Source organism: Salmo trutta, chromosome 23, assembly GCF_901001165.1.
Source record: "Salmo trutta chromosome 23, fSalTru1.1, whole genome shotgun sequence".
NCBI lineage: Eukaryota > Metazoa > Chordata > Actinopteri > Salmoniformes > Salmonidae > Salmo > Salmo trutta.
In genome coordinates this window covers 19,679,332-19,705,546 of record NC_042979.1, presented here as the reverse complement: position 1 = coordinate 19,705,546, position 26,215 = coordinate 19,679,332, and the positions used below count along the sequence as shown (strand labels likewise).

Here is a 26,215-nt window from a genome sequence, read left to right as displayed (position 1 = left end):
TCTGTGTATCCATGTTTGTCTTTGATCCTGCAGTCAGATTAATCTGGAGAATCAGCAGAAAGCACTAAAGATATCTCTATTGCCCAAATGCAAACTGGGACATGTGTAAAGGGTGATGCAATCCATCTGCTCCCGCCCATCTCCCCTCTGTGTCTGAACTCCCATAGTTCTCCCTCTGTCTTTGTCTTTTCTGTCTGTATCTCTCTCTTTCTGTATTTTTCTTTCTTTCTCTGTCTTAACTCTCTCTCACTTGTGACATTGAGAGACACACAATGTATTACTACCCTGTCCCTTGTGCTTCTCAGTTCAAAGTAGGCCTTGCTATTGGATCAAATGTAGCTCTAGCTGAGTAAATTAGATTAAGGCATCCCTAGTCATCCTTGGTGTTGGGTGGTAGTGTGACATGTTGCTGCGTGATTTAAGGTGTTCTCTTTCCACTTAGACAAGGGGCTGGAGCTGGGTCCAGGGCAGAGACTAGGCAAGCTAGTCTAATTGCCAGGTTCTTAAATGGAAAAGCGTTGACTGTTCTACCAGACACTATTAACTCTGACAAGACCTCATTGAGCATTGTGATGAGTTCATAGTCAGGCCGGTGTCCATATATCCCAACAATGGCCAAAAAACATACTGATTTGAGCATTGGAGCAAAAAAGCAGAATGCATAACTGGCAGGCCCCGGCAGTCTCTGAGACTTTAACGATGATGGATTTAGTGAAAAGCCATTCATGTCTCTCTCTATGATGCGCTGTCAGATTGACTCATGGGACCTCTTTGATGAGCCACAATACATCATCACGGGAAATGCACCTGACTGAACGCTCAACATTTTTGGGAAAACAGAAAAAGGGGGCTGACTGACAAACCAATTTTCATCCTGAATGAATTGTTCCGAGGCGGGAGACGTGATGAAGATTAAATACATTGGAGACAGCTGTGTTTCTCTTTAGTGAGAAGGTCCCCCAATCCACCCCTAGTGCAGTCTGTATTAAGACGGTGGTGGGTTGCTTATCTCTGCTAGAATGATACGTAGCATTTGTTTCACTGGAGAACTACAGGATATGTTAATAAGCATCTGTCAGCTCCATAACCCTCGCGTCTCGTTTAGCAATGGATTTGTCATTGAACAGCACCTCACCAAGCTCCAGAGGAGAAATAATGACGTCTTTGGCTACATTTTTTGACTACTTGTACGTCATATACTAGGCGTTGATGTGAAAAGGTTATTTTGTTTTCGCTGGGACTCATAATAGAAATGGGAAACTTTTCTGTTCACAGCAGAAAGTGTTCTATGTTCACAATCCAGCTCTCTCAGGGTAAATGGAAGTGCAGTCCCTTCTCACTGTACTGAACCTCTAGTACATGAGCAATGGCCTCAATTATCATGAAAAGACGCCTACATTATTTCTGCTTGACCTCCTAGTAACCCTTCCTTTTCACATACTTATTTCATATCTGGATGTGTATTGTCTCTAAGAAATATACCAAAACAACCTCCACTCTAGACTCACATTTGTATTCTCCCAAGGGCTGTGTGGTGAAAGCCTATCCAACTGAATTGCCCTCTCCTCTCTCTCCTTCCCTCTCTCTGCCCTCTCTTTTTCTCAACCACATTCTGCCCAAAAAGGAAACTATTCTGCCAGAAACAGCAGCACTCTGATTGCCCCCAGGACCGTACCTGAAGCACGACTCTTAAACAGAGGATACATACTTTGTATACTTTGAGTTTATGAGCACTGGGGAGCAGGGTCACCTGTGAAGTTGATGTGAATCTCATGGCTGGGGAAAAACAGTGATACATCTAGATAGTTACTAGCAATGGGTAGAATGAGGGATGGATGAATTTAGTTTGTTATGGACCATATACCTTTGGTTAAGATTTAGACACATCAAATGGCAAAACGTTTTGTCAATCTAACTATAATCTCAGAAAAAAATTAATCATCCTGAATTGACCTCTTGGTGCCAGTATTATTTAGCTGCAAGCATGATGAAGTTATTTGGGAGTTTGGAGCTTGGCGTGTATCACACTCTGATCAATGTTGTTGAATCAGGGTTCAGAAAATACAAATGTTTTATACATTCTGATTGAGGCAGGCTAGACATAAACACACAGAAGCCAATTATCTTGAAGAATGTAGTTGACCTAGTTTGCAGAAAGGTGATTTTAATCTTTGTGTGTACCAGTGTCCACGCAAAATGTCATTTTGGGAATGAATAAAAAAAGTATATAGTAAGCTCTATTAAACATTTTAATGAGTGCTCTTTTAGTGTTTTGAATCCCAATATTGTTTTATTAACAATGTTCTGTCTAGTGAGGAAATATTTGAAGATTGGAAGTCTAGAAACAAAATTAATGATAGGGGTTGTCAAAATCACACTGTTCCACATCACATCCATCACATGTAGGCTACCCAGGGGTTTTCAGTTCACAGTACTCACAAAAGAAGCTGCAAGAACTTCAGACATTGACCCATTTCCTTGCTCTTTATTCTACTCTCTATCAGTGGAGTTCAGATTTGTCGAGGGGGTAAGAATTTGGTATGGCGCTTTGATCAATGAGACGTTTCTGTGTCATTTACAAACAGTATTATGTTGTTTACTTATGTAATCGAACAAGTTTATTGTTTTAAGCCGTAAAGTACTCCCAACTGAAATTACATTTGAAATCAGAAGTTTACATACACTTAGGTTGGAGTCATTAAAACTTGTTTTTCAACCACTCCACACATTTCTTGTTAACAAACTATAGTTTGCTAAGTCGGTTAGGACATCTACTTTTTGCATGACACAAGTCATTTTTCCAACAATTGTTTACAGACAGATTATTTCACTTATAATTCACTGTGTCACAATTCCATTGGGTCAGAAGTTTACATTTCTGTAGAGGTATAGGCAGAATGCTGCAGTGACTTCCCCAAACTAAAGATGCATGTGTCAAACACTGGCCGTGCATTCTGCAAGATTGATTTTCCTTTCAAACTATTTAAAAGTAAATGCTACATCCCATACTTCTATGCAAAAGATGAATTGTGTTCAATATTTTGTTTATCAATACATGACTGTGTTTCTATCTCCTGCCTTGGTATAGGTGTGACGTGGTGAGGTTGGACCCAGGTGCAGAGAAGAGACCAGATGAGGAATTAGTGGTTAAGGATAAACATAATACTTTACTGAGAAACAGTAGCAGCAGGATCACAGTACACTTGAAAAACACCAAGTCTCATCTCCTCAATCAGGAAACAAATACACACAGTAAACAATTTAAGCTTCTGCAAAGGACAACAGAAAACACACCTCTTTTAACAGGGAAATCATAACGAGTAAATAGGACACACCTGAGTGTCGTTAATGTCTCTAGGACGGTCTCTGCCGCCCTCTGGTGACAGGTGGACCCATGACAATAGGCTCTGAAATTAAATAGGCTAGGCTATGATGTCGTGCTCCTAATCCTATCACACAGCAATATTTTAGCCTACCTAGACTGTCACATACTGTCAAGGCTACCAGTCTATTTACTTTCGAGCATGCTTGGCTATTGAATGAATGATTGATAAATGGTAGCCTACTATTTGTTGTGTAGCGGGAATAATTTAAACCAGTTATGTCAGAAAAGGAGCGACGTCCATAATCATATGATTATGATTTAGGCCTATGTAATGAAAGTAAAATAAACATATTAGACGACATGCTGCTATGCAATCTCCTTACCAATGGAAAATGCATCAATTTTATCATTAGGCCTACTTTTTAATCAGTGGTGTAAAGTACTTAAGTAAAAATACTTTAAAGTACTACTTAAGTCGTTTTTTGGGGTATCTGTACTTAACTTTACTATTTATATTTTTGAAAAAGTTTGCTTTTACGTCACTACGTTCCTAAAAACAATTATCCATACATTTTCCCTGAGATGCAAAAGTACTCATTTATATTTTGAATGCTTAGCAGGACAGGAAAATGGTCCAATTCACTCGCATAACAAGAGAACATCTCTGGTCAACCTTACTGCCTCTGATCTGGCATTTTAAATGATGTCTGAATAAAAAAAATCAAGAAAATTGTGCTGTCTGGTTTGCTTAATATAAGGAATTTGAAATTATTTATACTTTTTGATACTTACAGTTGAAGTCGGAGGTTTACATACACTTAGGTTGGAGTCATTAAAACTCCTTTTTCAACCACTCCACCAATTTCTTGTTAACAAACTATAGTTTTGTGCATGACAGAAGTAATTTTTCCAACAATTGTTTACAGACAGATTATTTCACTTATAACTCACTGTGTCACAATTCCAGTGGGTCAGAAGTTTACATACACTAAGTTGACTGTGCCTTTAAACAGCGTAGGAAATTCTAGTAAATGATGTCATGGCTTTAGAAGCTTCTGATAGGCTAATTGACATCATTTGAGTCAATTGGAGGTGTACCTGTGGATGTATTTCAAGGCCTACCTTCAAACTCAGTGCTTCTTTGCTTGACATCATGGGAAAATGAAAAGAAATCAGCCAAGACCTCAGAAAAAAATGTGTTGACCTACACAAGTCTGGTTCATCCTTGGGAGCAATTTCCAAATGACTGAAGGTACCAAGTTCATTTGTATAAACAATAGTGCGCAAGTATAAACACCATGGAACCACGCAGCCGTCATAATGCTCAGGAAGGAGATGCATTCTGTCTCCTAGATATGAACGTACTTTGGTGCGAAAAGTGCAAATCAATCCCAGAACAACAGCAAAGGACCTTGTGAAGATGCTGGAGGAAACGGGTACAAATGTATCTATATCCACAGTAAAACGAGTCCTATATTGACATAACCTGAAAGGCCGCTCAGCAAGGAAGAAGCCACTGCTTCAAAATTGCCAGTCTACGGTTTGCAACTGCACATGGGGACAAAGATTGTACTTTTTGGAGAAATGCTCTCTGGTCTGATGAAACAAAAATAGAACTGTTTGGCCATAATGACCATCGTTATGTTTGGAGGAAAAAGGGGGGGGGGGGCTTGCAAGCCGAAGAACACCGTCCCAACTGTGAAGAACGGGGGTGGCAGCATCATGTTGTGGGGGTGCTCTTCTGCAGGAGGGACTGGTGCACTTCACAAAATACATAGCATCATGAGGAGGGAAAATTATGTGGATATATTGAAGCAACATCTCAAGACATCAGTCAGGAAGTTAAAGCTTGGTCACAAATGGGTCTTCCAAATGGACAATGACCCCATGCATACTTCCAAAGTTGTGGCAAAATGGCTTAAGGACAACAAAGTCAAGGTATTGGAGTGGCCATCACAAAGCCCTGACCTCAATCCTATAGAAAATGTGTGGGCAGAACTGAAAAAGCGTGTGCGAGCAAGGAGGCCTACAAACCTGACTCAGTTACACCAGCTCTGTCAAGAGGAATGGGACAGAATTCACCCAACTTATTATGGGAAGCTTGTGGAAGGCTACCCGAAACGTTTGACCCATGTTAAACAATTTAAAGGCAATGCTACCAAATACTAATTGAGTGTATGTACACTTCTGACCCACTGGGAATGTGATGAAAGAAATTAAAGCTGAAATAAATCATTCTCTCTACTATTATTCTGACATTTCACATTCTTAAAATAAAGTGGTGATCCTAACTGACCTACGACAGGTAATTGTTACTAGGATTAAATGTCAGGAATTGTGAAAAACTGAGTTTAAATGTATTTGGCTAAGGTGTATGTAAACTTCCGACTCCAACTGTAAGTATATTTTAGCAATTACATTTACTTTTGATACTTAAGTTTATTTAAAACCAAATACCTTTAGACTTTTACTTAAGTTGTATTTTACTGGGTGACTTTCACTTTTACTTGATTCATTTTCTACTAAGGTGTCTTTATTTTTACTCAAGTATGACAATTGGGTACTGATTTGATATAATGACGATCTCAATCAGTTCTGAGTTCATTGTAGGAATTACCTTGCAGCGCATGATTATGAGGTGTTTGAGCTTGACTGGCATAGATGTTTCTGGTCTTGTGGCCTACTAACTGCAGTTCTTGGTTGAGGGGTGTTCCATGTTTCATCATTTTTGACAGATAATCTCTGTCACTCCTCTTCTGACAGGGCATTGCTTCACTGGTGTGTCTACATTAAAATGAGAGTTGTCAGTATTATTTCCAAAACTTTTACATTCAAACTTTCCTATTTAACTTTGTATGTATCTAACCAAGAGCTGCAATTTTGTTCTGAATTAATAATATTGGTGGCTTCCATTTTAAAATAGAAGGGTTGTCTGTTATCTCATTCCATCAGATCATTGGTTAGGAAAGTATGTACTGTAAAGAAAAAACAGTGCTTTTAAACTTCATCATAGTACACATACTTCTCAATTGTATAACACCCCAGAGTTGTGATATCCTTCAAACAACTATAATGTAGAAACATTCAACAGCATACCACATCCATCCATTGCCATTTCCTTCATCTGCACATATTTTAAATCAATACAAATTGTACTCTTATAAAATGAATTGCATGTCATTTTACATGATCAAAGGACATTAACCTTTTACTGCAGTGGGTGAAATCAGGTCACACAGCATGTTTATTGGTAGTCTTGGTACTTTGAAACAAAGGTATACACCTTACACACATAGTTCTGGGCTTTAAAAAAAGAAGACACCTGTACCATGTCAGATGTAGAGTTGAAATGTATTACATTTTGAGGTTTCACCCCAATATTACACTTTATATACATCACAGAAGACTGAAATATAACAAAACCATTTGACATAGAAACACCGGATTTTCAGCGACAAAAAAAAGGCAGAAATTATGAAAGATATGAATAGAATTCCACTCGAGTCCACTGGAGGGTGATTTGGTCTGCAGAAAAGGGCTACATGCCATTGTCAATCCGAATTGATCAGTAGGAGAAATTAAGACTTGTACAAACAGTACATAGCCATTTGGATATTCAGCACACATGTATTGTAACTGACATTTGCAACCACAATAAGCTGTGACCAGTGGAGGTCGGTGACATTTATGATGGGGGAGGACGACATGTTTTTCTTCATGAGTATGGCCTTATTTCTATTACAGCATATTGGATGACTGTCATTCATTCCATTCACCCAGTTCAATGTAACATCGATAGGTTTAGGCTACTACATGATACTCAAATTTTCCCTATACCCGTCATGAGGTTTCTAAAACCTCGCCTATGAATGAAAGTTTACAACGTAGGTGCACATAGGTCGAGAAAGAAATTTGACAGTGACACACATTCAATACCACCTTGCACACTCAAGCTGATCTAGGGTGTAATCATTAGACCAACAGTTGCAAATTTGAGTTTTTATTGGACAAATTCAGGTATATTTCAAGATGGCGCTGGAGAACAAGGCTTTACATATTCCTAACCAATTGTGTATTTTTGTTTGTTTCTTTGCATTGTTAGTAACTTCTTTTTTTTAAACACATTTTGTACATAATGTTGCTGCTACCGTCTCTTATGACCGAAAATAACTTCTGGACATCAGAACTGCGATTAATCACCACGGACTGGCAGAATTCTTTTTTTCTTTTAACGAGTCCGACGAGCCCGACATGAATGATATACTGCTTTCTCGGGAACAGGCCCAGACCCCCGCTTTTTCCATATTATCAAAAGTAACGTAATAGTCAACATAACTAATAGAACTAATGCGTTAGTAAACCTGCTACAATCATGCAGTAACGTTACAGTGTATAGTCAGTAAGCAGTTTAGCAGTTACACCAGCGGGCCCTGGTGGCAATAAATGAGTAAAACCAAAAGCTTACCTTGACTTGGAAGAGTTCCAGGGTTGTGTTGGATAGTCATAGCAAGCAAGCATGGTTTTTTGAGTAGGCTAAACTAGCTAGCTGTATTTGCTAGCTAAGCAAGTGAAATAAAACATGTTGAAATAGCTCTCTATCTCTTGCTCTCCTTCATTTTTGAAGAAATTAATTTGTTCAAAACTGTTCAATTATTGTCTTTCTCTATCTTTGAGTCAACTACTCACCACATTTTATGCGGTGCTAGCTAGCTGTAGCTTATGCTTTCAGTACGAGATTCATTCTCTGATCATTTGATTGGGTGAACAACATGTCAGTTCATGCTGAAAGATCTCTGATAGGTTGTAGGACATACTCCGGAAGTTGTCATAATTACTGTGTAAGTCTATGGAAGGGGGTGAGAACCATGAGCCTCCTAGGTTTTGTATTGAAGTCAGTGTACCCAGAGGGGGATGGAAGCTAGCTGTCCTCCGGTTACACCATGGTGCTACCCTACAGAGTGCTGTTGAGGCTACTGTAGACCTTCATTGCAAAACAGTGTGTTTTAATCAATTATTTGGTGACATATATTGAGTATAGTTTGATACTTTTTAATTGTTTTACAATTGTATTTTTATGAAATTCACTGAGGAGAATGGTCCTTCCCTTCCTCCTCTTAGGAGCCTCCACTAGCTGTGATAAGGATCTATTAATAATTATGCTTTTTGATAGGCAAGCCCAGGTCACATTTTTTTCCTCAAAGTTCAAACCGCGTAGCAAAACCACTATTCAGGCCGAGAGTGGCTTTAAATGTTTATCTTGCTTATTACACAGGTGCTGATGAAGGACCACCAATCAGAAAATGAATCAGGTCATCTTTTTTTTCTCAGAAGTGTCATTTTTGCTGCACTCTGAAATTGGGCTCCACAGTTGATTGAAAGCGCTGGGTTGGCATTTGAGATTCTCTTTTACCATGAAATAGCTTGGGCCCCAGGAAAGGAGGAGAGGATTACCACACCACCATGGTAACAATCACATTAGACAGGAGGAAGGAGGAAGAGGCACTGTAAAAATGTAGGCATGAGCCATCCATGGCTATGCACAATCTATCAGTGTGGACGGACAGTGACACTTGCCTTGCTCGGAATTTGGAAATTAATTCGGAAATACAAAAAGGACCTTGTGTGACCTTAATTTCATGCACTGTAGGTCATTGTCCAATTTCCTGCCAATTAGAAGTCCCGTGTTGAAATGCAGCTTTTAAGTGTGTCAGCACAACCCCTCCTACCTGTGCTCAGTGTGACAGCTTGATGGATGATTGATGGCTGAGGAAAAGTAACTCACTTTGCAGAATGTCCCATTCCTTATTGCTAAATTGGAATACACATCACTGTGATGTAATTTCCGGTTCAGAGTATCTGCTGACAGGGTTGCCATGTTCGCGGTTTTTCCGGGAATTGGGCTACTTTGAAAACTATGTAGAGGGTGAAAAATGTATTGGTCGCAGGTTTTTGGCTGCTTCTAAATTATACCACGGCCTCCATGGCATTTTCCTTTTTTTATTATCTACTGATTTCACTGTGACCTGCTGCTGCTGACCGATAGTCAGTGAGGCAGGCTGCTGTTGCTGAATGAGTGAGTGGTGGCAGGGAAGGAGCTTCATATACAGTCATTGGAAGGCAGGGGCGGGCCGGAGGGTGTGTGTGTGTGTGTGTGTGTAGTACTGTTGAGACAGAGAGCGCTTCTGCTGCAGCAGGCAGCTCAGCTGAGTCACGTCATTGAGAGGAGAGCAGCATGTGCGTACATCATGACAGGCGATGTGAGATTACACAACAAACAGCTAGCTAGCTACATACTTCTTCCTCAAAATTATTATTTTGGATCCTGACCACCCCCAGTCATTACAGCAAGGGAGAGAACCTGATAAAGAATCATCAAACAGTTTCAGAGAGAGAGGGGGAGAGGGTTGAACAATGTCCTTGCTCTCTGGGTATGTAGCTCGCTAGCTAAGAATGGGCAGAAAGTTGAAGTCAGAGGAGAGAGAGAGCAACGTGCAGTGGCTCGAAGGTGAGGACAGAAATGAACCGATTTTACTCGCTAGACACAATTCTACTATCAGAAGGCCAGGTAAATGGGCAAAATATGGGCACCATTTTGCAAACACTGGGAAAGAAAACAGGGTATAATGGAATGGATTAAGAGCATCCCAGGAGATGACAGAAAAGCTTACTGTAGGTATTGCAAATCAGAAATGCGAGCCCACCACGCCGATCTTATTTCTCATGCACAAACGGAGAAATGCTGCTCTATTTTCTAATGCAAGAACATTGTTTGACACAGGAACAACATTTGTAAGAGAGAATAACACAGTTAAACGATCATAGTTACAGATGGATGCACATATTGCATGCCACTCCAGCATTGCAACTGTAAATCACCTGGGATGTGTTGTTGAAGACATTGCAAAGAAAGGAATCAATATCCACAGAACAAAATGCACAGCCTTCAGAAATGCAGTTATAGAGCCTGCAGTACATGAGGAGCTAATAAAGGACATTGGGAATGAGTCTTACTCATTTGATTATTGACGAAAGTACTGATGTCACACCCAAGAAGCAACTGTGGGTGGTGATAAGATACCGCAGCAAGAACCATAAGCACATTTGGAGGAATAATCAACATGCCAGCTGGTAATTCACTGACTATTGGCAATGCCTTGTTCAAGTTTCTTGATTACAGTAAATTGCCCATTGATAACTTCATCGGTCTAGCCACAGATGGCTGCAATACAATGTGTGACTAGTGCTGTTGCGGTGACCGTATTACCGCCACACCGGCGGTCACGAGTCATAATGGCAGTCAAATTCCACGTGACCATTTAGTCACGGTAATTAGGCTTCTCCAAGCTCTGATACTCCTGGTGGTCATTAGTAGCCTACCAAACCTGCTAACTGCCTGGAACTCAGCACTCTATTGTCCCTCTAATCACGCTGACATCAATGCAAATGTAATCGAAAAATGTATCAAACACTTCATGAGAGCCCATGAGCTCATGTTGCGCAACATTTCTAAAGGCTGTGCAATTCCATCAGCTTTCAATAGGCTATGCCTACTATATTTATTTTTCAACTTTCCTAATATTAAGCACATTGCTTATCTTTACAACAGGAGTATAGCCTACCTGGCTGGCATGAAAAGGAACCACGGGAAAAACATCCTCCATTCGTTATTTACGTGCATAGATGACATGTATTTTTTCCACTGCGCCTGTTTCGAGATGGGTGCAAGATAATGGTCCATTCTAAATCAAAACAAACTAAAGTGGCCAAATAACTTCTTAAAATTAAGCACATCAAATCCAATCACATTTTACTGGTCACATACATATATTTTGCAGATGTTATTGCGGGTGTAGCGAAATGCCTGTGTTCCTGGCTCCAACAGTGCAGTAGCATCTAACAATTCACAACAATACACCAATCTATAAGTAAAATAATGGAATTAAGAAATACTTAAATATTAGGACGAACAATGTCGGAGTGGCATTGAATAAAATACAGTAGAATAGAATACAGTATATACATATGAGATGAGTGAAGCAGTATGTAAACATGATTAAAGTGACTAGTGTTCCATTATTAAAGTGGCCAGTGATTCCATGTCCATGTATATAAGGCAGCAGCCTCTAAGTGGTAGCCGGCTAGTGATGGCTATTTAATTAACAGTCTGATGGTCTTGAGATAGAAGCTGTTTTTCAGTCTCTCGGTCCCAGCTTTTATGCACCTGTATTGACCTTGCCTTCTGGATGATAGCGGGGTGAGCAAGCCGTGGCTCGGGTGGTTGATGTCCTTGATGATCTTTTCGGCCTTCCTGTGACATTGGGTGCTGTAGGTGTCCTGGAGGGCAGGAAGTGTGCCCCCGGTGATGTATTGGGGAGGCTGCACCACCCTCTGGAGAGTCCTGTGGTTGCGGGCAGTGCAGTTGCCATAACAGGCATTGATACAGCCCAACAGGATGCTCTCAATTGTGCATCTGTAAAAGTTTCTATATTTCTTCATCCTCCTGATCTTGAAGAGGCTGTTGTGCCTTCTTCACCACACTCTCTGTGTGGGTGGACCATTTCAGAATATCAGTGATGTGTGTGCCAAGGAACTTGAAGCTTTCCACCTTCTCTACTGCTGTCCTGTCGATGTGGATAGGGGCGTGCTCCCTCTGCTGTTTCCTGAAGTCCACAATCAGCTCCTTTGTTTCGTTGACGTTGAGGGAGAGGTTGTTTTCCTGACACCACACTCCGAGTGCCCTCACCTCCTCCCTCTAAGCTGTCTTGTCATTGTTGGCCTACTACTGTCGTGTCGTCTGCAAACTTGATGAATGAGTTGGAGGCGTGCGTGCCCACGTAGCCATGGGTGAACAGGGAGTACAGGAGGGGGCTGAGCACGCACCATTGTGGGGCCCCTGTGTTGAGGATCAGCGAAGTGGAGGTGTTGTTTCCTACCTTCACCCCTTGGGGGCTTCCCGTCAGAAGGTCCAGGACCCAGTTGCACAAGGCGGGATTCAGACCCTGGGCACCAAGCTTAATGATGAGCTTGGAGGGTACTATGGTGTTGAAGGCTGAGCTAGAGTCAATGAACAGCATTCTGACATAGGTATTCCTCTTGTCCAGATGGGATAGGGCAGTGTGCAGTGCGATGGCGATTGCATCATCTGTGGATCAATTGGGATGGTAAGCAAATTGAAGTGGGTCTAGGGTGTCAGCTAAGGTGGAGGTGATACGATCCTTAACCAGCCTCTCAAAGGACTTCATAATGACAGAAGTGAGTGCTACAGGGTGGTAGTCATTTAGTTCAGTTACCTTTGTTCCTGTACCCAAAACAGCAATGGTGAACATCTTGAAGCAAGTGGGGACAGCAGACTGGGATAAGGAGAGATTGAATATGTCCGTAAACACTCCAGCCAGCTGGTCTTACGCATGCTCTGAGGATGTGGTTAGGTATGCCGTCTTGGCCGTCAGCTGTGCGAGGGTTAACACGCTTAAATATCTTACTCACGTCGACCACAGAGAACGAGAAACCACAGTCCTTGGTTGCGGGCTGTGTTGGTGGTACTGTGTTATCTTCAAAGGGGGCAAAGAAGGTGTTTAGCTTGTCTGGGAGCAAGATGTTGGTGTCCGTGACGTGGCTGGTTTTTCCTTTGTAGTCCGTGATTGTCTGTAGACCCTGCGGTATACGTCTCGTGTTGGAGCCGTTGACTTGTGACTCCACTTTGTCTCTGTACTGACATTTTGCCTGTTTCATTGCCTTACGGAGGGAATAACTGCACTGTTTGTATTCAACCATATTCCCAGTCACCTTGCCATGATTAAATGCGGTGGTTCACGCTTTCAGTTTTGCGTGAATGCTGACATCTATCCACGGTTTTTGGTTTGGGTAGGTTTTAATAGTCACCGTGGGAACGACATCCCCTATACACTTCCTGATGAACTCAGTCAACATATCCCAGTCCGCGTGATAAAAATGATCTTGTAGCATGGATTCCGTCTGGTCAGACCAGCGTTGAATAGACCTCAGCACTGGTACTTCCTGTTTAAGTTTCTGCCTATAGGAAGGGAAGAGCAAAATGTAGTTGTGATCTGATTTGCAGAAGGCCGGGCGGTGGAGGGCCTTGTAGGCATCTCAAAAAGGCGAGTAGCAGTGGTCTAGTGTTTTCCTAAACGAGTACTACAGTCAATGTGTTGATAGAACTTTGGTAGCTTTACATGAATCCACTTTACAAGGGGTGTAGAGCCTAACTGGCATACATGAGCAGCACAAGAGTTTCAAATTTGGGCAAGATAATTTTCACCATAAAAATGCACCTTTATAATAAGCATTACATGCATAATCGCATTTGCTGTCACTTTTGATAATGGTGTTTTCCCATTGATGGAACATTATTATAGCCTACTGCCATCTGCGCATTTCTGCGCTTGGAATGTGAAGAAAAAGCCAAATAGTTTATCAACATTTTAAGCTAAATGTTCTGATCTGTTGCTTCAGCCAAATTACGTAAAAAAGTGTTTTAGATGCTAGTGGTTGTATTAATTTGAGATCTATCGCATCCCACAACTGTCCCAGACTATGGAGTATTTATTTATCGCACAGAATAGAATAGGTGAACTTTTGTACTTTGGGGGACAGTAGATTGACATAGGCTAGTGCTTTTGCTGTTCGTTAGGCCTACTCATTTTGTTGGCTAACGAAAAATAAATGTTGACAGTTCTTCCAGTATCTTCAATATGCACTTCGGATATGGATACGGGCGTGCACAGGTGTGTCCCTGATGTGTCTGTCTTCAATTGTAGCCTGTGAGAATGACCTGATCACGTGATTGAGAGCCATGTGAGTGAGAGGTGCTTTGGAGTGTGCAGCTCTCAGGGAGAAGGGCACAACGCAGCACTCTGGGCCAAGGGCACAACGGCCACTGGCCGCAAAAAGCATGGATCTTTTTAGGGTGTATTACGGCCACAGACAGGGGATGCAGCCGGGAAATTCGAGGTATTATCAAGTGCATGTCAAAATGTGAATGAGAGGTGTGTACAGCCTGCGCAAAAAAACAAAGCAGAACTCATGCCTTTTTAAGCAACTTTTTTCCAAATCATCAATAGAGTCATGCAGCTTTACAATGTACTAAAATCAAAACATATAGCCCAACGTTTGTAGAACAACTGAAGTTATATTAATAACTCTAAATTAAGCATATAGGAGTACCTATTTCTTTGTTAACTGTGCACACTCCCTCAAATCGTTTGGAGAAAATATCCTTTCTATTTTATTCAGCTTTGTTCAATTGTATTCTTCATTCTATAAAATAATGCCACGGAATTCTAACCACATCTTGTCTGCAAAACTAGTGTAGCCCACAGCCATTTGGCATAGCCATATCAGGACCTAACATAAGGACAACTCAGAGTATGCTATTCTGTTCTTCTGAAATAGACAACATTTTCTTCATATCATGTTTCTTTAGACCTGTCTAAAATAAATAATGTATTTATTGTGAAGGTGTAGGCTATATTACATGGATTTATTAGTCTTTTTAAAATGTAGATGTTCCAAAGGGTCTGCATCAGTTGCGTGTAGGCCAGTGTGTAAGCCAGGAGATGCTAAATGTGTTTGTTAGTTAATGGTCAATTACCGTGAGACTGGTAATCACCGACAATCACCAGCTGACAAAAATTTTTGTGACCCCCGCAGCCCACAGTGTGGCAAAAACAATTCTGTCCTGACAGGACTTCAAGCACAGAATCTGAATATCGTCTACATTAAATGTGTATGCCATTCCCGTCAACTCTGTGCCTGCAAAGTAGTGAATGTTCTTCCAAATGTTGAATATACTGTATGGTGTCACACACACATTCATGGTTTTCCAATGCCACCCAGCAACTCTCGAAATATGAGGACATATACACCACCATCAGTGTTGATGAAGCCCCTCTGAAGATATTAAAACTCTCTGACACCAGATGGCTTGCAATCAGTGAGTATGTCAATCGGATACTTTAACAGTATGATGAGCTGAAACTGCATTTTTAGATCACCGAAGACAGTGAGAGATAATATGCGGCAGAGCTACTTTACCAGATGTACACTGACCCAGCCAACTTTGTGTACCTGAAGTTTCTGCAGCCAATTGTGGGGGAGAGTTGAACAAGATCAATAAACTTTTCCAGCAAGACTCAGCCAATCCAGGAAAACTCTGAAAATCAGATCTAATTACATTCTACTGCTCTCTTGTGGAGCAAGTCATGGCGCCACAAGAATTCCACACCTGGAGCGAACTCATGGAATTCAACTTGACAGATGAGATTCGCCTGCCGCACGAGGCTGTGGACTTCGGGGTTCAGTTCCGCCTTGCCCTCTCTGAAGCCAGAGGAATAGACCCACAAATAGTACAGGACATGAAAAGCTGGTGCATAGACAACATGGTAGTTCTGACAAGGGAGATCAAGAAGAGACTTCTGGATAACAACAAACAATTGGAGGCACTCAAGTCTCTCTCCCTGAGCATTGTGCTCAGTCACGTCGAGATGCTTTCTCCTTCTTCCCTCTCTTCAAAGGAGATCCTGGAAAGGCTGACCGACAATGGAGAGTGATCCACACTCAAGAAGGGACCAACAAAGAAGACAGTAAAATAGAAGGGTTCTGGTTAGAGGTTGCTAAACATACTGATGCTGTGGGGGAGAAAGATTTTCAGGAACTTGGAAATGTGGCTCTCTCCATGCTTTCTTTGCCATTCAGCAATTCTGTTGTTGAATGTGACTTCTCCCAGATGGCATTGATAACAAACAAGCTGAGAAACAGAATGCAGGAAAGATCCCATGAGAACATCATGAGAGTCCGAGCCCACATGCAAAGGAACAACATATACTGCCACAAATTCAGGCCGTCAGCAAGGATGCTCTCATTTTTCGCCACTGACATCTACTCAGCACAGCAGGCTGAGGTAGATGAGGACAACCCTCTTATCTTAAAGAAGAGAGGAAACAGACTGTAAACAGTTCAATCGACAGACTTTTTGTACATGGTCCCCTAAAATGGGGGAACTAAAAGTATTGGAACAAATTCACCAATGTATTTGGTCCGATATTCCTAACACAAATTGGGCACAAAATAATCTGAAACACAAACAAAACAGCAAATGAATCCAATGCTTGATGTAATCATTGTGTGCTAAGAATATGGGCCCAAATAAACTTTTGGTAACTTTGATCCACATAAGTGAACTTGTCACAATACTTTTGGGCCCCTAAAATGGGGGGGGGGGGGGAGTCCATGTACAAAAAGTGCTGTCATTTCTAAACGGCTCATATGGATGAAAATACCTTCAAATTAAAGCTGACCGTCTGCATCGAAGGTGCTGGAGTACATAGCCGAAACAGAACACACTGTCCCAATACTTGGAGCTCACTGTATCTCTGCTAGAGCTGACCTTATCTGCTATTGTCCCTTCTCAGTGTACAGGGCTTGAGAGGGATGCCTAAGGTAAAGCCAAACATGTTTAATGTTAAAATCTGCTACTCTTTTGGAACGCAGTATTGTCAAGATAACTACTTTTTACCGTGTGTAAAATTGCTTGTTTCATTTGAAAGCTTTTTATAAAAATACAAAAAATGCATGAAATGTATGCATTCACTACTGTAAGTCGCTCTGGATAAGAGCGTCTGCTAAATGACAAATGTAATGTAAATTTAATTTGAATAGTTTGGATCTGTGGAACAAAAAAGGACAGAGAGAGACAGACAGAGTGGCAGTTCACAGCAGGAGGAGAGTGCTCTGTATACGGGCAGGGAGTTTGCTAAACACAAGAAAAAAGCAGGGTGAGTAACTTTTAAAAGCTTCCTTCAGTCGTCTGTCTGTAAAGTTTCATTCCCCCTGTTTCTCTAACTCATCCCTCATTATATCTCTGTATGTTCCTCTACTCTCTGTCTCTGTTATGTAGTGATGGGGAATGGCAGCAGCACCAACTTGTATGGGGAGCACCAGCATGTACCTCGTTTGGCCCCCGACTGGCTGGAACCCTGTTGCTGAGTGACCCCTAAAGTCCAAGAAATGGCTTCAACCTGATAGTGGGGCTCCTGGTTGGCCTAACCCTGCACTTTGTGGGTGAGCAGAACACTTACACACACACACACATTTCCTTCAGTCATCTGTCTGTAAAGTCTCATTCCCCCTGTTTATCTAACACTTCCCTCATTATATCTCTGTCTCTTCTTCTAGTCTCTGTAGAGCAACATATAGGGAATGGCAGCAGCAGCACCAACTTGCATGGGGATCACCTCATCCTCTAGGTGGAGGGCTACTACCAAACCAGCACTACTGTTTTGGTGAGTACTTATCTCTAACTCCATTACTGACTATCAAATATAGTGTTGATGGACTGATTAACAGTAGAATACACTACCTTAATGTACTGCATCTCCTCTCTCATTAGTTGACATTTATTGTGAAATAAAAGTAGCCAAAAAGCAAACTGTTGGGGCTTTAAGATTTTTATACTCCAGTTTAAAGGAATGATTATTTTAGAGCAATGTGACTTGTTTTAACACTATTTCACAATGATTAACATTGTGTTAGCACCATGTCACAAGAATGTTTTCTGAAAAAAACATACCTCTTAACCATTCTCTATCGGTCACTTCTATAGTTCAGATTAAATCATTTGGTGTGATGAACCAATTACAATGGGAGAAGTGTAGAGAAGCAATTTGACCATAAGTATTTCGATTGTCGTTATGGAGACAACTATTGTATAAATGTGCGAACTCCTCTCTTGCTGCTGAAAAAAAGGGCTAGTTTTCAGGCCTTGTGGGCAGGTTTTGAGTGGTCATTGGGCTAGAAATGTTAGCTTGACCTTTCAACACTGTCTGCTGACGTCATGCTTGACTGCCACTTCTCCCTGGTACCTGTTTAGTAACAGTGTCACAACGTCAACTGAAGGTGGCGCCTCTCCTTGTTCGGGCGGCGCTCGGCGGTCGTCGTCGCCGGCCTACTAGCTGCCACATATACTCTTTTCATTTTCTTTTGGTTAGGTCTGGTTTATGCTGTGCACCTGTATTGTGTTAGATCGTTAGTGGGGGGGTTATTTAGTCTCTCTGTTTAGGTTTGGGGATTGTGTGGGATTGTTTTTGTCTGGTTTGGTTAGATTGGGTTTTAGGCATTCCCGCTGCATTTTTGTGTGTTAAGGCATACGAGTTTTCTGGGCTGCGCCCCTACTCTGTTTTCGTGCTCTTACTGTTATTTGTATTTTCGCCCTGCCTTTCATGTTGTTGGCAGTTTTGGACTGTTGCCTATTAAAACGTGTGTTCACGGACCTTACATTTACATTTTAGTCATTTAGCAGACGCTCTTATCCAGAGTGACTTACAGTAGCGAATGCATACATTTCATTAAAAAAAATTCTCCGTACCTTGGTCTCCTGCGCCTGACTTCACCCCTCCTGCTGCTTTGAGTTCCTGACAAACAGTGTTTACTCGTCGGTCTTTCGTTAAGCGTTTGTTTTGTCTACTTTTCAGCCTGTTATTTTTGCCCACTTTTATGCCTGCTGGAGTTTTGTGACTCTTATGACCTGGGATATTAGTGCTAGCTAGCTTCCTTGTTGGCTGTTAGCATATCTCTGTGTCTGGACTGCGCTGCTGTGATGACCTCCACCTGCTTGGAATCTTCCTCTGATCGATGGCCTCCTGTTTCACTGACCCACCTATGGATTATTGCCTTGGGAATTTAACTATTTTGGATTTCCCTCGCCATATACCTCCCTCTGGAATACCTATCGCCTCCCCCCTGCTTATTTACCAGCAAGCTCTATGGCATCTTCAATGAAACGCTTCTCTCCCTGGCTCTTACTCTGTTAACCCAGCCTCCACTCTTTTGCCATCACGTAAGCCCCAGACGTCAATCTCATTGAGTAAGTTTCATCTCTCTTTGCTTTTGCTCTTCTGGCGAAGGTTGTGTTTCAGATGGGTTTTGACTGTGGGTTCTGGTGCTAGCTGGTGAAAAGTAGGTTAGTTGGGCTCTGGCTTGCTGCTTTGTCAACCATAGTAGTCTGTATGTGGATTTACTGAGGTTTTATTGGATCTAAATCACTGTCATACACCTGCCCACTAGCTCCTCTCGGTTCCTCCTGTTTCCTCTGGCCTGGATTACTATGGTTAACTCCTCCCTGTTTTGTCCGGACCAAATACTATTCCCCCCATTGATCTTTGGCGTCTGAATAATAACTATCGGCTCTCCTCTGATGTGCGTATCCCTGTCCGCTCATCATGCATCCTACGTAGATGCCGCTACCTGCATCGTGGCTCACGTCGCAACTGGTCTGTCAAGTATACTACTGGTAGCAACATTAACGCTCTATGGTCTCACTCCAACCTGCTCCCAATCCATAATCTTGTACTGCTCTCGAACTGTAAACCATGACTGCCTACGCCCCCTTCACCCTACCACTATCCATAAACTCACCTCTGTCTCACAATACTAACTTTGCTCTCCTCAACACTTGATCAATGAACCAACAAAGTCCCCTTGCCCCATGAACTAATATCTGACAAGCCTGACTTTTTTCTCCTAACTGAAACTTAGCAACAACCTGGGGATTTATTTCCTTTTAACCAATCTACTCTTGCTGGTTATGGCTACCTTTGTCACCCCCGCTCCACCAGCCATGGTGGCGGCCTCACTGTATTGTACAACCCAAAATCCAAATAACTGAACTCTCTCTCACTACTGTCTCTTCATTTGAATACATTGCTTACAAATCATCTTGTTCAATGAACACTTACCTTGTGTACCACCCTCCTTAAGCTAAGGAATTATTCCTGTCTGAACTATCTGAACTACTCACCATTGCTGAACCACTCACCCACTTTCCTCCTGCTTACTGTTGCTTGGAGATATGAATATTCACATGGACTCATCAAACTCAAAACTTGCCTCTTGATTTCATTGCTGTTCTGGACTGTTTCAATATTACCCAACATGTCAATTTTACCACTCACATCAAGGGACTCATACTAGACCTTGTCTGTTCTATTGGCCTCAACCTAACTCATATTTCCCCCTCCATGTTCCCACTGTCGGACCACAATATCCTTCATTTCTCTCTTACCTCATACTCACCCCACAACACTGACAAACGCTTCATCTCCTTATGCAACATCAAAGCTGTTGACCGTGTCCAACTCTCTGATGCCATCTGCTCTGCTCTGCCCTCCCCCTTGACTACGCCCCCAATTCACCTGATGAACTAGCTGCCCAATTCAATACTGTTCTATCTCCCTCAACTCTATGGCTCCCCTCCAAACTAAACCTGTTTCCTTCTCCTCCCCTGGTTTACCCCTAAGCTCTGCTCCCTGAAGCAAGCTGGCCATCACCTGGAGTGCCTGAGCAAGTCTGGGCTCAATGTCCACGCTGTGGCCTACAAACTCCACTTCTACAAAGATTCCCTCAGTGTCTGGGCTCAATGTCTATGCTGAGACCTACAAACTCCATCTCTATAAAGATAATCAGTGTCTGGGCTCAATGTCCACGCTGAGGCCTACAAACTCCACCTCTGCAGAGATGCTGTCAGTGTCTGGGCTCAATGTCCACACTGAGGCCTACAAACTCCACCTCTACAGAGATGCCCTCAGTGCCGCAAGGTCCACCTACTTCTCAAATATCATCAACAGCTCCAATAAGAACTCCCGGAACCTGTTCTCCACTGTCAGCAAACTAACTTCTCTACTCCCTCCACTGAACTCTGCAACTCCTTCCTTCAGTTTTTCAAGGACAATATCACCAAAATAAACTCATCAATCTCCCTCAGCTACCCATCGTCCTGTCAACCTCCCAACCGTCACACCTGAAACCCGCTCTCTGAATTTTCCCTCATTGACTCTCCCTATATCTCAAAACTCATCATGTTATCCAAGACTACAACCGTCTCCCTGGATCCTTTCTGCACTGTTCTCATCAAAGCCTGCCTGCTCTCTGTCCATATATCACACACATCGTCAACCTCTCCCTCACCCACGGAACTATCCCCTCCAACTACAAAACAGCTGCAGTCACCCCCATCTTAAAAAAGCCAGGACTGGACATCACCATCCATAACTTCGACCACATTTACAACTTCCCCTTCCTTGCCAAGACTCTGGAATGTACTGTTGCCTCCCAATTACAAACCGATCTGCTAATTCACAACTTGTACAAACTCCTCCAGTCTAGTTTCCGGCCCCCTCCACAGTACTGAAACTGCACTCCTCGAAGTTATCAATGACCTCTTCACCTTTGCAGAAGCTGTTATCCTCAACATCCTGATTTCTCCTGGACCTGAGTGCTACTTTTGACACAGTGAACCTTTAGATCCTCCTCACCAGGCTGGAGGGCTTGGGTGTTGAGGGAACTGCACTTCCTGGCTACAATCATACCTCACAAACCAGACCCACTACTTCTCCCTCAATGGCCACACCTCAGACTCAGCTGCAGTTATACAGGGTATCCCCCAGGGCTCTGTGCTGGATCCCTTACTCTTCATTATCTACATCCTCCCTCTTGGTCAGATCCTCCATCACTTCAACCTTGACTTCCACTGCTATGCCGATGACACCCAGATCTACCTCAGCACCAAATCCCTCCTCAACCCACCTTTGACCCACATTGAATCCTTCCTCTATGCAATAAAAACATGGATGTAACAAAACTTCCTTAATCTCAACAGTGATAAAAACAGAACTCCTCCTCATAGGCAACAAATCCACCCTCACCAAAGCTGGCATTTCATCCTCACTATTGACGACACGACTGTCTCTCCCTACCTCTATGCACACAACCTTGGCGTCATCCTGGACTCCACCCTTTCATTTGACCACCACATAAGACACTGTCAAATCCTCATTCTTCCACCTCCGCAACATTGCCAATGTCAGGTCCTCCCTCTCCCATCATGCCGCTAAATCCCTCATACATGCAATAATCTCCTCCCGTCTTGACTACTGCAACACACTGCTTTCCGGCATCAACTCAAGCTCCCTTCATACGCTCCAAATGGTTCAAGGCTCTGCAGCCCTACTCTTCACCCACACTGTCCTGACAGCACATCATCCCTGTCCTCTGTGAACTCCACTGGCTCCCTGTCTCTCAAAGCATTGATTACAATATCCTCCTTCTGACCTACAAAGCCCTTCACCATCTTGCCCCCGAACCCCCTTACCTCTCAGAACGTCTTCTCCCCCACCAACCTACATGTGCACTCCGTTCCACTACAGCGGCCCCCTTGTCATCCTCAGGTCGACGCTCCAGAGCTTCGGCAACAGGGCCTTCTCCAGGGTTGACCCTAAGCTCTGGAACTCCCTCCCTCTAGCCATCCGTACCCTTAAGGCCCCGACACTCTTCTCTTCACCATACTGAGCAGCACCCAAACCCTTACCCTACTCCTTACCCTAAACCGGGTTCGTATCCAAACCCCAACCCTACCCTCTCCATATACTGATACATCACTTTCTTTCCCTTCTTTGAGCCCACCCTTCTCTTTATTCATGTTTTTTTTGTCTGTTTTGTTTTGACATGTTTACTTTTTCTTTTTCAGTCCCATGTATTATTATTATTATTCTGTATCTGCCATTGTTGAAGTATCCACAATGAAAAGCACCAAACACATTTGGACTGACAACAATGTGAGCAGATAATTACCTGAGTGCCCATAGCAGATCATTCTGAGAAGATAGCTGCTTAATAAGATGGTTAATGATGGTAATGAGTATTGGGTGAAGTTCATCATTGTTTTTTGGAGGGGAACTCCGCTGATGAGACACCTGTTTCTTCTCTAATAGTGACGGCAGGTCGATCTCCTCGGGGATAGGGTTCTTATTAACACCATGACCATGGACCATGCACCGTCGAATAAGGGTCTATCGAGAGGCTGTACCACTAATATCCCACTGGACCTGTCCCAAAGCAGCTCCCAAATTCAATTATATATTTTTTCCCGGAACGTCACATTGTGTAGAGGATTTGTAGAGGTTTTCCTAAGCTGCTTTAGACGTTAGAATGAGATGCCCTGTCAACAAAAGAAGGGTATGTTAGCCATCGATTGGATGTTTTCCATTGACCCGCATGGTTTTGGAGATTTCCTTCAGATTAGAGAGCTGGATGATGGGGTAATAGAGAAATTGAAGGGTTAGAGGGAAGCTATTGAAGAGTCGTTTTGGAGTAATTCCAGGAGAATAGATTGAATAGTGATAGATTGAATAGTGATGGTGAAGGCCTTCAGTGTTACTATAAAACACCAAATAAGGGAGGAAGGAACACGCTTGATGTAGTAGACCTTAGGGCAGCAGGTAGCCTAGCGGTTAAGAGCATTGGGCCAGTAACTTAAATGTTGCTAGTCAAATCCCAGAGCTGACCAGGTGACAAATATGTCGGTGCCCTTGAGCATGCCACTTAACCCTACATGTAAGTCTTTCTGGACAAGAGCATCTGATAAATGACTAAAATGTAAATGTAAACCTTGGATATTTTCATTATTTATTCCAATTTATCTTTGACAGATTTTCTAAAGATATTTATATACAATACAGTATACTACAAATAGGTACAATCAAAATGAGGTGTTAGACATAATGCTGAAAACATATTCCACAACCATCTGGGTCAGACCATTGTATGGTTGTATATAATCACCATAGGAAAGGTGACCTTACGACCCTTGCATTGTGAATAGTGAATGCTACAAAAAGATAAAATAGAAAGGAGCCACACTCCATGGAGAAATAATATAGACAACACTGTAGTATAACATAGAAGGCAATTGCTTTTACAGGGGTGACCCAATTTCTATGTGTGTCTGTAAGGTACTGCTGATGCACCTAGATATCCCCAGCAGTGGCATAACGGTAGTATGTTGTATAATGGTAGCATGTTGCATGTGTATTGAGCCATCTGATCACGTCTGTCCGTCAGTTTGTTTGATTAGATAGTCATGTCCACAGTGCCTGAAGGTCATTAATGCCTGAATGTCCTTAGGTACTTAATGAGTCTTGGTGCTGCATACCTAATAATGTCCTTATTCCACAACAACCCATGATAAACCCCTGACTGCTCTGATCAATGTAATTTTGTGTTCGGAAAGGAGAATGCTTCGGAAAGGAGAATGCTTGGGCACTGCTTTGCTTTATCTTGGCCAGGTCGCAGTTGTAAATTAGAACTTGTTCTCAACTGGCCTACCTGGTTAAATAAAGGTAAAATAAAACATTAAAAAAAATGTGAAATCACTTCATACAAGGCAGTACAGTCGGGTTTATATCCTTCAGTTAGGGTCTGGTCACTGCCATACTCTCTTCTGTGCTGTCTCTGCCCCTGTCTCTTTGCATCTGAGGGACAATTTCCTTGATGTCAGGCACGTCCAGAACTGACTGGTGTTGGCAACGCAGCAATTGATAAGAGCACCCATGCAAGGAAAAGGAAAATCTCCACATGCTGTCTAAGTAACAGGGCAAGGTTTTTTGCAGTATTGAAGTAGTATGAATGCTGATATCCGTGCATGTTGTTTGTATCTGCTAAATCGTTTGCTATGCAATAGATCCTATGGGACAGCTTGTCATAAGCACAGCATGTAGTAAGCATTTGTACGTACACTGTCTGTTTCGGTTGCATAGCATTCTACAGTATAAAGAAACGCCAAAGAGCAAAACTAGTATGTTCAATCCAATAATACTACTTACAAGGATATGATACTTGGTTTCAGTTTGTTTCAAGTGGAAGTATTTCCATTTGATGAATGTGTGACGAGTGCAGATCCATGTCATATTTATATGTTATACTGAATGCCATAGATAAGACTTTTTAGATTTGAGGGGCATATTACCTCCATCTACTGGATAATATAAATAATTCAGAATTCATTTTTTTACTTTAACAAACCCAAATATCCCACTGGGCACAGACGTCAATTAAACGTCTATTCCACGTTGGTTCAATGTAATTTAATTGAAATGACGTGGGAACAACGTTGGTTCAACCAGTGTGTGCCCAGTGGGATGTCTGGTTCCCCAAATGTCTGAAATATGCTTATACATTTGACTTCTTGCTATAGACTGCATATTTACTGAAGGCATGCAGAAGAGGGATAACGACAGTCCTTCAGGGTCTTTTACTATACAATGTGGGCCTATACTCATTATAGGCTATCCTGAAAGGTTTCCTTTACAAAGGTATTTTTAATTGCATTATTTTACCTCCGCAGCAGTAGCTGAAAAGAGAGACTGACAAGAACCTTGACATACCTCTGATCAGCTACATTGAAAGGGACCTGTGAACAGAAACATTTACAGAGCAGGGTGAGAAAAAAAACTGTACTGGTATGCAGTAAAAACAATGTAAGAAATGGATTGCAGCCGATTCATGAGTTGAGGAAATTACATGAATAGAGAAAAGCCTTATGTCAGGTTGCTCTTACAGTTGTAGGGAAGGCTACTGAATAGTTTCACATATTCCCCAGTAACTCTTTATGTATATGAATCTGATAAAAAGGCCCATGTAAGACATAGACCTAATGTATTACATAGCCCAATATTAATATAGTTTCTAGTTTATATTCCTTATGCAGCGTTACAATGGGTTTTCAGTTCAAGTACAAGTATGTGTGTTTCATCATAAAAGCACTATAGCAGTCAGCAAGGCGGGATGGAGTGAGTCGATAGAACCAAATAGTCTGGGTGATGGCAAATGTTAAATGCAGCCAGGAAAAACTTGAGGCCAATCTGTTGTCCACACTTGAGGGATTAAGAAAACTAAGCAGACGTGACCCAAAGTGAAGTGAAATCTCCCAATAGGTCAATGGCTATTTACTGTGCCACTGGAGAAGGTATCGATTTGAAATCTGTCCGACTGAGATTTGTGATGGCCGATGTCTCTTATGTGTCTGAATGAATAAAAGTTATC

At 42.2% G+C, this 26,215-nt stretch overlaps 1 pseudogene; it reads left to right on the top strand.

The window, feature by feature from the left end:
• The first annotated feature begins 20,815 nt into the window (after positions 1-20,815).
• On the top strand, positions 20,816-22,684 carry LOC115160276 (uncharacterized; annotated as a pseudogene).
• Positions 22,685-26,215: the final 3,531 nt, after the last annotated feature.